This window comes from Rhinoderma darwinii, chromosome 9, assembly GCF_050947455.1.
Source record: "Rhinoderma darwinii isolate aRhiDar2 chromosome 9, aRhiDar2.hap1, whole genome shotgun sequence".
Classification (NCBI taxonomy): domain Eukaryota; kingdom Metazoa; phylum Chordata; class Amphibia; order Anura; family Rhinodermatidae; genus Rhinoderma; species Rhinoderma darwinii.
The window spans coordinates 21,991,983-22,004,708 of record NC_134695.1 but is presented as its reverse complement, the minus strand read 5'-3'; the positions used below and the strand labels follow the sequence as shown (position 1 = coordinate 22,004,708).

At 40.3% G+C, this 12,726-nt stretch overlaps 1 long non-coding RNA gene across 1 annotated transcript; it reads right to left on the bottom strand.

Annotated features, from left to right (window-relative positions):
- Positions 1-2,801: 2,801 nt before the first annotated feature.
- On the bottom strand, positions 2,802-12,653 carry LOC142660649 (uncharacterized). Its single transcript, XR_012850550.1, has 3 exons — positions 12,421-12,653; positions 11,033-11,112; positions 2,802-8,975 (listed from the first exon to the last, which is right to left on the bottom strand). It is a non-coding gene; the product is annotated as an uncharacterized LOC142660649 (long non-coding RNA).
- Between the last annotated feature and the right edge of the window lie 73 nt (positions 12,654-12,726).

The following is a 12,726-nucleotide window of genomic DNA, read 5'->3' as shown; positions in this document are numbered from 1 at the left end:
AAGAGCGCGATCGCTGTTCCTGTCCGTTCGTCCCGGGTGTCAGCTGTAATACACAGCCGACACCCGCAGCGTATGGAGCGGGCTCAGCACGTGAGCCCGCTCCATACATCAACTCCTGCACCATGACGTGCTATTAAGTCATACTGCGCAAAGGGGTTAATGCACAGCGGATGGTGTGAATTTTGCAATTTTCCACTGATATTCCATTTTAGTGCAAAATATGTTGTGCCCAGTTTGTGCCACTGAAAACAAATACCTCATAAAACGTTAAGCGGGTTCTCCCGGGTATGGCGATGCCATATATGTGGACGCAAACTGCTGTTTGGGCACGCTGCAGGGCTCAGAATGGAGGGACGCCATTTTGCTTTTGGAGCGCCAGATTTTGCTTGGTAGTTTTTCTGTTTTGGGTTTCGCTGGTATCTCAGTTTATAATGTGGGGGCATATGTAAGCTGTGCGGAGAACATCCGGGCATAATAAGAGGGTATAATAATGCGGTAAATAAATAATAATTATTAGATGTGTGGCCGGTGTCGCACTGATAAATGGTGTCGGATGTTACCCACTTTTAGAAAACACTGCACATTTTACATCGCCATATTCTGAGAGCCAGAACGTCTTTATTTTTTCACCACCAGAGCTGTGTGAGGGCTTATTTGTTGCGGGACAATCTTTACTTTTCATTGGTTACCATTTTGGGATACATGCGATTTTTTTTTTTATCACTTTTTATAAAAAATTTTTGCAAGCCGGGTGACCAAAAACAAGCAATTCTGACAATGTTTTTTAGTTTCTTTTTTGCGGCGTTCACCGTGCACTATAAATGACAATTTTACTTTATTCTGCGGGTCGATACGATTACGGCGATACCATATGTATATAGGTTTTTTTTATGTTTTGCAGCGTTTGCGCAATAAAATCACATTTTTTATAAAATAATTAATTTTCTGTGTCCCCATATTCTGAGAGCCGTAACTTTTTTATTTTTTAGTCAAAAAAGCTGTGTAAGGGCTTGTTTTTTGCGGGACCGGTTGTAGTTTTTATCGGTATTATTTTCGGGGACATGCGACTTTTTGATCACTTTTTATTCTCTATTTTGGGAGGGGTGGTGACCAAAAAATAGCGATTCTGGTGTTGTTTTTTATTGATTTTTTTTTGGGGTGTTCATCGTGCGGGAAAAATAACATTATAGTTTTATAGTTGGGGTCGTTACGAACGCGGTGATGCCAGATATGTGTACTTTTTTTAACGTGTTCATTTTTTTCCTATCATTAAAGACTTATTATAGGAAAAAAATGCAGTGTTTGTTTATATAACTTTTATTTTTACACTTTTTTCAAAACATTTTTATTACTTTTTTTTACTTTTTTCACTTGTCCCTCTAGGGGACACTTAGACTTGCAGCTCTGATCGCTGCTGGAATACATTACACTACACACGTAGTGTAATGCATTCCAACTGTCATTGTGACGTGACCATCACACTGACCGGAAGTCTCGGAGGCTGCTCCTCCGAGGCTTCCGTACATGGCAACCCAGAGGTCATTGTCTGACCTCCGATTGCCACGACAAGCATCGGTAGCCCCCCGTGGGGGCTGCCGATGTGCTTCAAACCACTTAAATGCGGCGACGCCAATCTGTCGCCGCATTTATGGGGTTAATTGCCGAAATCAGCGGCGATGATCCGCTGACAGGCAAGGCTGGAGTGTCAGCTGTCGGGGACATCTGACCTCCCGGTTCCTGGGCACTGTCCGTTAGGACAGTGTGTGCCGGGAAATGCTCCGCAACTGTACGTCCTGATGTGGGAACTAACCCCTCTGCAGGACGTACTATTGGGGAGCAGCGTGGGAAGAGGTTAAAGAGGCTCTGTCACCAGATTATAACTGCCCTATCTGTTACATAATCTGATCCAATCAGCGTCATACACTTCTCATTGTTCCAGCCCAGCTTCTTCACTGCACAATCACGCTGGGCTGGAACAATGATTGGTCACTGATTGGTCAGCGTCATACACTTCTCTGTACAACGCCTAGTTGGTAAAAAGTAAAAACACGCCCAGTTGTCTATTAAGAAACTAATTAGCATATATCTAAAATTGCTCATAACTTGCTAAAAAATGATTGTTTTTCAAAATGAAAACCACTGCTGTAATGTAGATTATGTAACAGATTGGGCATTTATAATCCGGTGACAGAGCCTCTTTAAAGGGGTTTCCCCACTAGGGACATTTATGACATATCCACAGGATATGTCATAAATATCAGATAGATGTGGGTCCCACCTCTGGGACCCGCATCTATTTCTAGAACGGGGCCCCTCTGTGTGTGTCGACTGATTTCCGACCATGAAGGTAAAACAGGGTAGCTCGCTGAGCTACGCTGTTTTCGTAAGCCCCATAGAACTGAATAATAGTTTTGGAAGCCGCATAGCTCGCATGCTACTCTGCTTCCGTAACTCCCGACCATAGAGTCAGAAAGTGGACGGGAATCAGCCATAGCAGACAAAGCTAGAACGGGGTTTAGGGTGCCCCGTTCTAGAGATAGGTGTCAGAGGTTCGGACAGCACTAGGTGGTGGTGGGTGCACGAGTAGGGACCGAATCCAACAATATTAGCGCAAAAGTACTCGGCACACCAAATTGGAGTGAAATACCTAAATCTTTTCAATTATTTTTGCCAGTACACATGTGCGACGTTTCGGTCAGTTATGACCTTGATAGAGTAATTTTCTTAATTCATCTTTTTGGGCTAATAGGCAACGGCAAGTATCAAGAGCTCTTGAGAGAATCAGAGGACACACAAGTGTATGTGTATAAATCAAGCTGGTTTTGCTTTATTGTCACTGCATTCAGGGTTTATAAAGCCTTAGAACAAGGAAGTAAATGTAAATACTTTATATGGTTACATCTGCTCACTCATCCAACAAAAGGAGTACAACTCATATAGACAAAGGCTGGCTCTCTGCTGAGGGCGTGGGTACTTGTTCACTGATTAATCTATGCCACCTAAACAGGATTTTACATTCATCTGCATGGCTGTGGCTCTAGGTAAAGAGAAATGTAACCATTTACAAGAAACAGAAATATTCTTTTTGATGAACACAAAATGGCGGTTTGTCCTGCTCTTTCAATTCCCTACTTTTGTTCATAAAAACACACCTCCAAGGTACTTCCACCGAAGTGGGGAGACTTCTACCTGGGAAAAGAGGCTAGCCCGCTCTTCATCTTCATTCCATTCACTTGTTTGGTGGGCTCTGATAACTCATAGGGTAATTTACTTTTTGATTTGGTTTAACCACCCAGACAACAGCTTTTGTCTCTGTCTCGCATATCTTAACCCCTTTATGTGGTAATAACTCCGGAATGCTTTTACCTATCCAAGCGATTCTGAGATTGTTTTCTCGTGACATATTGTACTTTATGTTAGGGAAAAAATTTATTCGATAAATTCAATATTTATTTGTAAAAAACACCAAGATTTAGAGAAAATTAGCAAAAATTTGCATTTTTCTAAATTTAAATGCATCTACTTGTAAAACAGATAGTAATACCACACAAAATACTTACTATTTTATATTTCCCATATGTCTACTTTATGTTTGCATCGTTTTTTGAACATTCTTTTGTTTTTCTAGGACGTTACAAGGCTTAGAACTTTAGTAGCAATTTCTCATATTTTCAAGAAAATTTCAAAAGCCTATTTTTTCAGGGACCAGTTCAGTTCTGAAGTGGCTTTGAGGGCCTTATATAATAGAAAGTCCCCATAAATCACCCCATTTTGAAAACTGCACCCCTCAAAGGATTCAAACAGCATTTAGAAAGTGTTTTAACCCTTCAGGCGTTTCACAGGAATTAAAGCAAAGTAGAGGTGAGATTTACAAATTTCTTTTTTTTTTTTGAAAATTAATTTGTAATACATTTTTTCTGTACCACAGAAGGTTTTACCAGAGAAACGCAACTCAATATTTATTGCCCAGATTCTGCAGTTTTTAGAAATATCCCACATGTGGTCCTAGTGCGGTAATGGACTGAGGCACCAGCCTCAGAAGCAAAGGAGCAACTAGTGGATTTTGGGGCCTCCTTTTTTTAGAATCTATTTTAGGTACCATGTCAGGTTTGAATAGGTCTTGTGGTAGCAAAACAGTAAAGACCCCCAAAAAGTGACCCCATTTTGGAAACTATACCCCTCAAGGAATTTATCTATGGGTATAGTTAGCATTTTGAACCCACAGTTTTTTTGCTAAATTTATTTGAATTAGTATGTGAAGATGAAAATCTACTTTTTTTGTGAAAAAACGTAAAAATTGTAAATATTTACAAGGAATAAAGTAGAAAAAACACCCCAACATATGTAAAGCAATTTCTTACGATTATAGCAATACCCCATATGTGGTAATAAACTGCTGTTTGGACCCACAGCAGGCCTCAGAAGGGAAGGAGCACCATTTGGATTTTGGATTTCTGATTTTGCTGGAATGGTTTTCAGTGCCGTGTCACGTTTGCAATGCACTGGAGGGATGAAAACCATGGAAACCCCCCAATAGTGACCCCATTTTGGAAACTACACCCCTCAAGGAATTTTTTTAGGGGTAAAGTTAGCATTTTGACCCCACAGTTGTTTTGCTGAAGTCATTGGAATTAGTCTATAAAGGTAAAAATCAACTTTTTTTCTGTAAGAACTTAGAAATTTTTAATTTTTACAAGGAATAAAGGAGAAAAAGCACCCCAACATTTGTAAAGCAATTTCTCCTGATTACGTAAATACCTTTTGGCTTTTGGAGCTCAAATTTAGCTGGAATAGTTTTTGGGTGTCATGTCGAATTTGCAAAGCCCCTGAGGTACTAAAACAGTGGAAACCTCTCAAAAGTAACCCCATTTGGGAAACTACACCACTTAAGGAATCTATCTAGGGGTATAGTGAGCATTTAGGCCCCACACGTCTTTTGCAGAATTTATTAGAATTGGGCCGTGAAAATTAATATCAACATTATTTCCACTAAAATGTTGAATTTTTTCAATTTCACAAAGGCTAAAGGAGAAAATGCACCCCAACATTTGTAAAGCAATTTCTCCCGAGTACAGCAATACCCCACATGTGGTCATAAATGTTTTTTTCAATAGAAAATAAATTAACCCTTTCCGGACTGATCCATGTTTTTCTTTTTCATTTTTCCTCCCCGCTTTCCGAGAGCCGCAACGTCTTTATTTTTCCGTCAATAGAGCGGTGTGGGGGCTTATTTTTTGTGGGACGAGCTGTAGTTTTTATTGGTACCATTTTTTGGTACATAAAACTTTTTCAGCACTTTTTATAAAAATTTTTGGTAGAGCGAAGGTGACCAAAAAACTGTGATTTTGCCATTTAAAATTCTTTATTTTTCACGGCGTTCACCGTGCGAGTTCAATAATGGTATATTGTAATAGCTTGGACTTTTACGGACGCAGCGATACCAATTTTGTGTATTTTTTTTATTTTTTTACATTACTTTAGAGAAAAAATATGAAAAGGGTTTCTTTTTGGACTTTAAATATTATTTTTTTTTTTTCCACTAATAATAACTATTTACTTTTGTTTTTACATATTTTATTAGTCCCCATAGGAGACTTGAACCAGCAATCGTTAGATCACTGGTAGAATACACTGCAATACTAATGTATTGCAGTTTATTGTGATTTTTACAGGCTCCTGTAACAGCGCGATCGCTGTTTCTGTCCGTTAGTCCCGGGTGTCAGCTGTAATACACAGCCGACACCCACAGCGTATGGCACGGGCTCAGTGCGTGAGACGCTCCATATATCACCCCCCACACCACGACATGCTATTAAGTCATGGTGCGCGAAGGGTTTAATTCGCAGCCGATGGTGGAAAGTGAAAATTACAATTTTCCACTGATGTGCCATTTTAGTGCACTATATGTTGTGCCCAGTTTGTGCCACAAATACCACAAATAAAATATTAACAGGGTTCTCCCGGGTATGGCGATGCCATATCGGTGGACATAAACGGCTATTTCGGCAGACTGTAGGGCTCAGAAGGGAGGGACGCTATTTGGCTTTTGGAGCGCAGATTTTGCTTGGTAGTAGCTCTGGCGTTTTGCTGGTATTTCAGTTTATAATGTGGGGGCAAATGTAGGCTGGGCAGAGTATATCAGGGCATAATAAGAGGGTATAATAATGGGGTAAATAAATAATAATCCGCAGATATGTGGCCAGTGTTGCACTTATATTATAAATGGCGCCCAATCTTATCCGCTTTTGGAACGCTCTGCACATTTTGCATCGCCATAATCTGGGAGCCGGAACTTCTTTTATTTTTTCACCACCGGAGCTGCGTGAGGGCTTATTTGTTGCGAGACAATCTGTAATTTTCATTGGTACCATTTTGGAGTACATGCGATTTTGTTGATCACTTTTTATTCGAATTTTTCGGCAAGCCAGGTGACCAAAAACCATCAATTCTGACAATGATTTTTATTTATTTTTTACAGCGTTCTCCCTGGGCTATAAATGACCGTTCTATTTTATTCTGCGGGTCGGTACGATTACGGCGATACCAGATGTATCTAGGTTTTTTTATGTTTTGCAGCGTTTGAGCAATAAAATAACTTATTTAGAAAATAATTTATTTTCTGTGTCACCATATTCTGAGAGCCGTAACTTTTTTATTTTTCAGTCAAAAAAGCGGTGTAAGGGCTTGTTTTTTGCGGGACGGGTTGTAGTTTGTATCGGTACAATTTTGGCGTACATGCGACTTTTTGATCACTTTTTATTGTATATTTTGTGAGGGGAGGTGACCAAAAAATAGTGATTCTCGCTTTGTTTTTCATTTATTTTTTTGCGGTGTTCACCGTGCGGGAAAAATAATATTATAGTTTTATAGTTGGGGTCGTTACAAACGCGGTGATACCAAATATGTGTACTTTTTTTTTACGTGTTCATTTTTTTTCCTATAATAAAAGACTTATTATAGGGAAAAAAGCAGTTCATGTTTATATCACTTATAACTTTTATTTTTACACTTTTTTTAAAACATTTTTATTCATTTTTTTACTTTTTTCACTTGTCCCACTTGGGGACACTTAGACTTGCAGCTCTGATCGCTGCTGGAATACATTACACTACATACGTAATGTATTCCAACTGTCATTGTGACGTAACAGTCACACTGACAGGAAGCCTACGATGACCACCCTCCGGGTGGTCCTCATAGGCTTCTGTACATGGCAACCCGGAAGCCATTGTCTGGCGCCCGGTTGCCATGGGTACGATCGCCAGCCCCCGTGATTTCACATGGGGGCTGCCGATCGGCGCTAAACACCTTAATTGTGGCGTTCAAATCGAACGCCGCAATTAAGGGGTTAACTGCCTAAATCAGCGGCGATAGGCCGCTGATCGGCAACGGGGAATGCAGGGCAGACTCCCTGCAAAGTTAACCGCCGCTGCGGTGTAGCGCCGCGCGGCGGTTAACTGTCAAAGCACAGACGTAACTGCACGTCAAGGTGCGCAAACTTACTGCACACCTCGACGTACAGTTACGTCAAGGTGCGGGAAGGGGTTAACTAGCATAGGTAAACAGCATGCAACAAGTCTGAAACAAACATAAATTATTAATAATATTACACATATTTTACAATCTATAATATAAACTAGAATCTTCCTACGGAGATTGGACATCATATCATTAAATAAAATGGTACCTTCAGATGACTCAGAGACAGGGACAGTGTATACTGGCTGACAGAGCAGAGTCACAGGCAATACGTGCTCCCCTGCTTGGGCCCAGGAATGAATCCACTGTCTCAGTCAGCACCACTCCTGGCTCCCGTCTGGACGTCCTGAAGAACCGGGCGGAAACACCAAAAACGTCTCAATCTCCATAGGATCTCACATGCTGCTTCTTAGGATAAAGAAGGTTTGGTGTGTGTACACAGAGCTCTGAATTCCTATTCAGGACTGACATAATTATTAATTACAGCAGTTTATATAGCCAATATGATGTATGTGTAACATGTGGACCAAGAGAATCGGCATACAATAGTATATGTTTGCACTACACAACGTGGTATCATACACAATGGGGTCCAGATAAGGTGGTTTATCATATACAATGGTGCATGTTTACATAATGAAATAAAGAGAAGGTTATGTGAACAGATGGAATCCCTGTCTGTTAACTGACACAGCAGAATCAATAAATGGTTGACGGCTATTAACCTAAAAGTTCCCGTTCTCCATATTGCTGCATTAGCAAAAAGTAAAATTGCTTAATTTTTTCCCTATCATTCCTCTCTCTGATAATTACCATTATCATAATACTAATCATACTAGTAGATATATTGTTGGTTATCTCCTGTGGATCTAGAATTTTAGCAGTAAAGCTGGTAGTGCTACTAGAAACATGACACATGTAATCAACGTATATCAAACAAGCAATTGTCATAATGAGAAATCCACCCAACACTATGTTCAAAAGTCCTCTATCTGGCTGTGCTCCACACATTTTATTGTAGAGTGTCATCCTCACGCGATGGAAGAGCAGTATATTTCTTACTGCTACAGCTGCGGTTTAGGTGGCAGTCGTGAGGGAGGCTTTATTATGTCTCTTTACCTCAGACCACAGTCCTCTGAGTGTCACAGTTGTAGATCTGGATAAGACTGGTGTCGAGGATGTCGGCCGGCTTCTCTTCTTGGTCAGGGGGTTAAACAGCAGATTTGAAACATTTGCAGTGTGACGCATTGATCCACGTACCTCTGCCGTATACCTTGATGGCGGTAGGTGTTGTTAGAAGAACTTGATGTGGGCCTTCCCAGGGTTCTGAAAAAGAAATCTTAAAAACCTGCGCACCAGTACAAAGTCTCCAGGCTGAATGCCGTGACACAGTCGTTGTTTCCGGTTTATGCTGTGGTGATGAGTCTCCTTCAGTTGCTTCTGTAATCGTAACACATAGTCTGTGTTCAGAATATTCTGCACAGTCAGGTTTGTGTCTGAGGGCGAAAGTGGAAGATAAGGAAGTTTTCCAAAATGTATCTCAAAAGGTGACAATTGTCTTGAACCACAAGGTGTGGTCCTTAGTTCCATGAGCACAAGTGGTAAAGCATCAGGCCACTTCATACCAGTCTCTTTGCATCAATTAGCCAGCTTTTCTTTAACCCCTTAATGACCAGCCTATTTTAGATGTTAATAACCAAGCCATTTTTTACGTTTTTCCATTGTCTCATTCAAAGAGCTATACACTTTTCATTTTTGCGTCGACATAGCTGTATAAGGTCTTGTTTTTTGCGGGACAAGTTGTAATTTTTAATAGCACCATTTTGGGGTGCATAGAATTTATTGATTAACTTTTATTAACTTTTTTTGGGGGGGAATAGAAAAAAACCAGCAATTTCGCCACACTTTTTTGCATCCTAAATTTGCACCGTTTACCGTGTGGTATAGATAACACAATAACTTTATTCAGCAGGTTGTTGCGATTGCAACGATACCAAATTTGTATAGTTTTTGTATATTTTACTACTTTTACACAGTGAAAACACTTTTTTTTTCACAATTATTTGTTTTTGTGTCTCCATTGATTTGAAGAGCCGTAACGTTTTTATTTTTTCGCCGATGCAATTGTAGGAGGGCTTTTTTTTTGCGGGACGACTTATAGTTTTTATCGGTACCATTTTGGAGAAGATGAGACTTTTTGATCACTTTTTATCACATTTTTTTTTAAGGCTGGATTCAAAGAAAACAGCAATTTTTGCATGTTTTATTATTTTATTTTTTACGACGTTCACCGGGCGGGTTAAATGATGTAATAAGTTTATAGTTGGGGTCGTTACGGACGCGGCGATACCAAATATGTGTAACTTTTTTACTTTATTTTGTTTGTTAATAATAAAGCAGTTTGTAAGTGGGAAAAGTGGGTTTTTCATTTTTTTTTCACTTTTTTTTTTTCACTTTTTATTAAACTTTTTTTAAACTTTTTTACTAGTCCCACTAGGGGACTTCACTATGCGATTCTCCGATCACATTTATAATACACTGCAATACTTCTGTACTGCAGTGTATTATGCCTGTCTGTGTAAAACGGACAGGCATATGCTAGGTCATGCCTCCGGCATGACCTAGCAGGCATTCACCACAGGCAGACCTGGGGGCCTTTATTAGGCCCCCGGCTGCCATGGGAGAAACAGACACTCGGCGATCTTATCGCCGGGTGTCAGTGGGATGAGAGGGAGCTCCCTCCCTCTCTCCAAAACAACTCAGATGCGGTGCACGCTATTCAGCACCGCATCTGAGGGGTTAAACGGGTAAGATCGATATTAATATCAATCTCACCCGGTCGAGCAGGGACGCCCCCAGCCGAGGCAGCTGAGAGCAGGGAGATTTGACAGCTCCCTGCTCTGTTTACTTATTCCGATGCCGCAACGTAAAAAGTCTATTGCATCGGAATAAAGCCCGTTAGTGACCGACGTAGAAACACTATGGGCCGGTCACTAACTGGTTAATGCTTCGATTATAATTTTCAACCTTACCCCTATCTTCCGGGTGATAAGGTGTATGTAATTGTTGTTTTATCCCTAGCATATAGCAGATTGTTTGAAATACATTACCAGTAAAAGATGGACCTTGATCACTGGAAATAACCTGTGGAATACCATATCTACAAACAAACTTTTTTGCAAATTTTAGCAGCAGTAACAGCGGCAGTTTGTGATGCTGTTGGATAGGCTTCAACCCATCCTGAGAACTGATCTACACAAACCAACACATATTGTAACCTTCCCGCCTTTGGTTGTTGTATACAATCAATTCGGAGAATGTGAAAAGGACCAGTTGTTGATGGAAGATGTGAAGGGACGGGCTTTCACTGCTCCTCCTGCATTCTGTTGAAGGCAGGTGAGGCAAGGCGCACACTTTACCGCAACGGCAGTGAATCCCGGGGCACGCCAGTAAGTGAAAACCAAATTTCGCATTGCAGTCTTACCTCCATGGGTTAAATCATGTGATGCCTCAGCTAATGCCGATAGCAAAGATTTTGATTCTACTGGCCTACCTTCATTATCATGCCAGAGACCATCAGTGTTCTGGGTGCATCCCTTGTCCTTCCATCAGGCCTTTTCCTGTTGAGAATAACTGTTTTACATAGTTATAAGTTTCTGAAAGTCTGGTAAATTTGTCACAATATCTATTTTTACTGTCATCACTTCATGTGTCACTAAAGAAAATATCCAAAAAGTAATACATATTAAATCTCCATACGTATCACGGGTATGATCAACATTTAAAGCAAAGGAAAAAGAGAACAAAATTTGTGAACGATACAAATTAATATTAAAAAAGGACAGGTAACATAATGTCACAGGAAACTGACACCTAGGAACAGACAATGGAATACCATCTTGAGCGGTGGACACTTGCTGTACGAGATATATCTACGAGATATATTGCTTTTCATAGGATAAATGACATGTAATAAACTGAATAAGGGTAAGGTAGAATTTAGAAATCCAAGCAAATACACTTAGAGATGTTACTGGTATATACAGGAATAGATGTAACAATGTCGTGGTATGATGATAAAATGATAAAAATAAGATGACATAATAATGAATCCACTACACGTAGTATAACAAATAAGACATGTCCCTGAGTGCCCCACTGTGTGGACGAAAGAATATTACCAAAGAACACTGGCAGTATGTTACTATTCTCTGGTGCATCATTCGCAGTAGGGCATAAGTGTTATCCCTAAGGGACTATATAATGTATAAATATAGTCCCGTTGGTCATGTTAACCAAGGGCACTGTATAGGTCTAATATAGATATATAATCTCTGGCTTACCTTAGTGCAGACCAAAAGAATACCAACAAACAGAATATGATGATGATAATGGTGCTCGAAGCATCAACATTTACACTGTAAAGCACTGTTGCTAGTTATGTGAGCGGCACGTTATCATATCCTAAGTATTGACCAAGATACACTTGGTGCGTCGATCAAAAGATTTAGCATGAGAAACTGACAAAGAAAAAATGATCGACTTGAGGCACGTGAAGTACAAAAAATATATATACAATCTTTATTGAATAGAGACATGAGACAAGTAAAAAGATGGAAATAAGGATAAGTCACACAATAAAAAAGGACGTCACATCAATCATAAATCAGATGTGCTAATTTGGTCAACATGTTGGAAACAATAAGGTATTATGGCAGCGAATAAATAAATAGCAGCATACCTGGCTAAAACACATATATGCATATATTTCGTACAGTAGTGGCGATTTAAGTAAAAAAGAAAATGTATAAACAACGCCAACAGGATACAATAGTATAGAGCAGTTTAGGTGTGCAAAAGCTGGTTTTGAAGTGTAATCAAAGAGTTATAGGCAAAGTTTTGTGCAAGCTGCTGAAGATGGCAAGTATTTGTTCAACATACCAATAGACATTGTGATGCAAAGATGGGACGTCTACACCCGACGCGCGTTTCGGCACCTGCCTTCGTCCGGGGTTGGGGTCAAGCTGCTCGTGCCCACTCTTATATACTGCGCATCCCAGGTGTTATGAGTCAAGAGGAGGAGGTGATATGACCGGATGGAGGATAGGTGGCGTCTGATGCGGGGTACAAAGATGGCGCTGCCCCACTTCCTGTACTGCGTCATCAGAGAGGATGTGGGGCGGTGAGGACTGACCGCGCCCCCCACAGCCTGCTCCAATTAGAGACAGCAGACGGAATGAGCCAGGA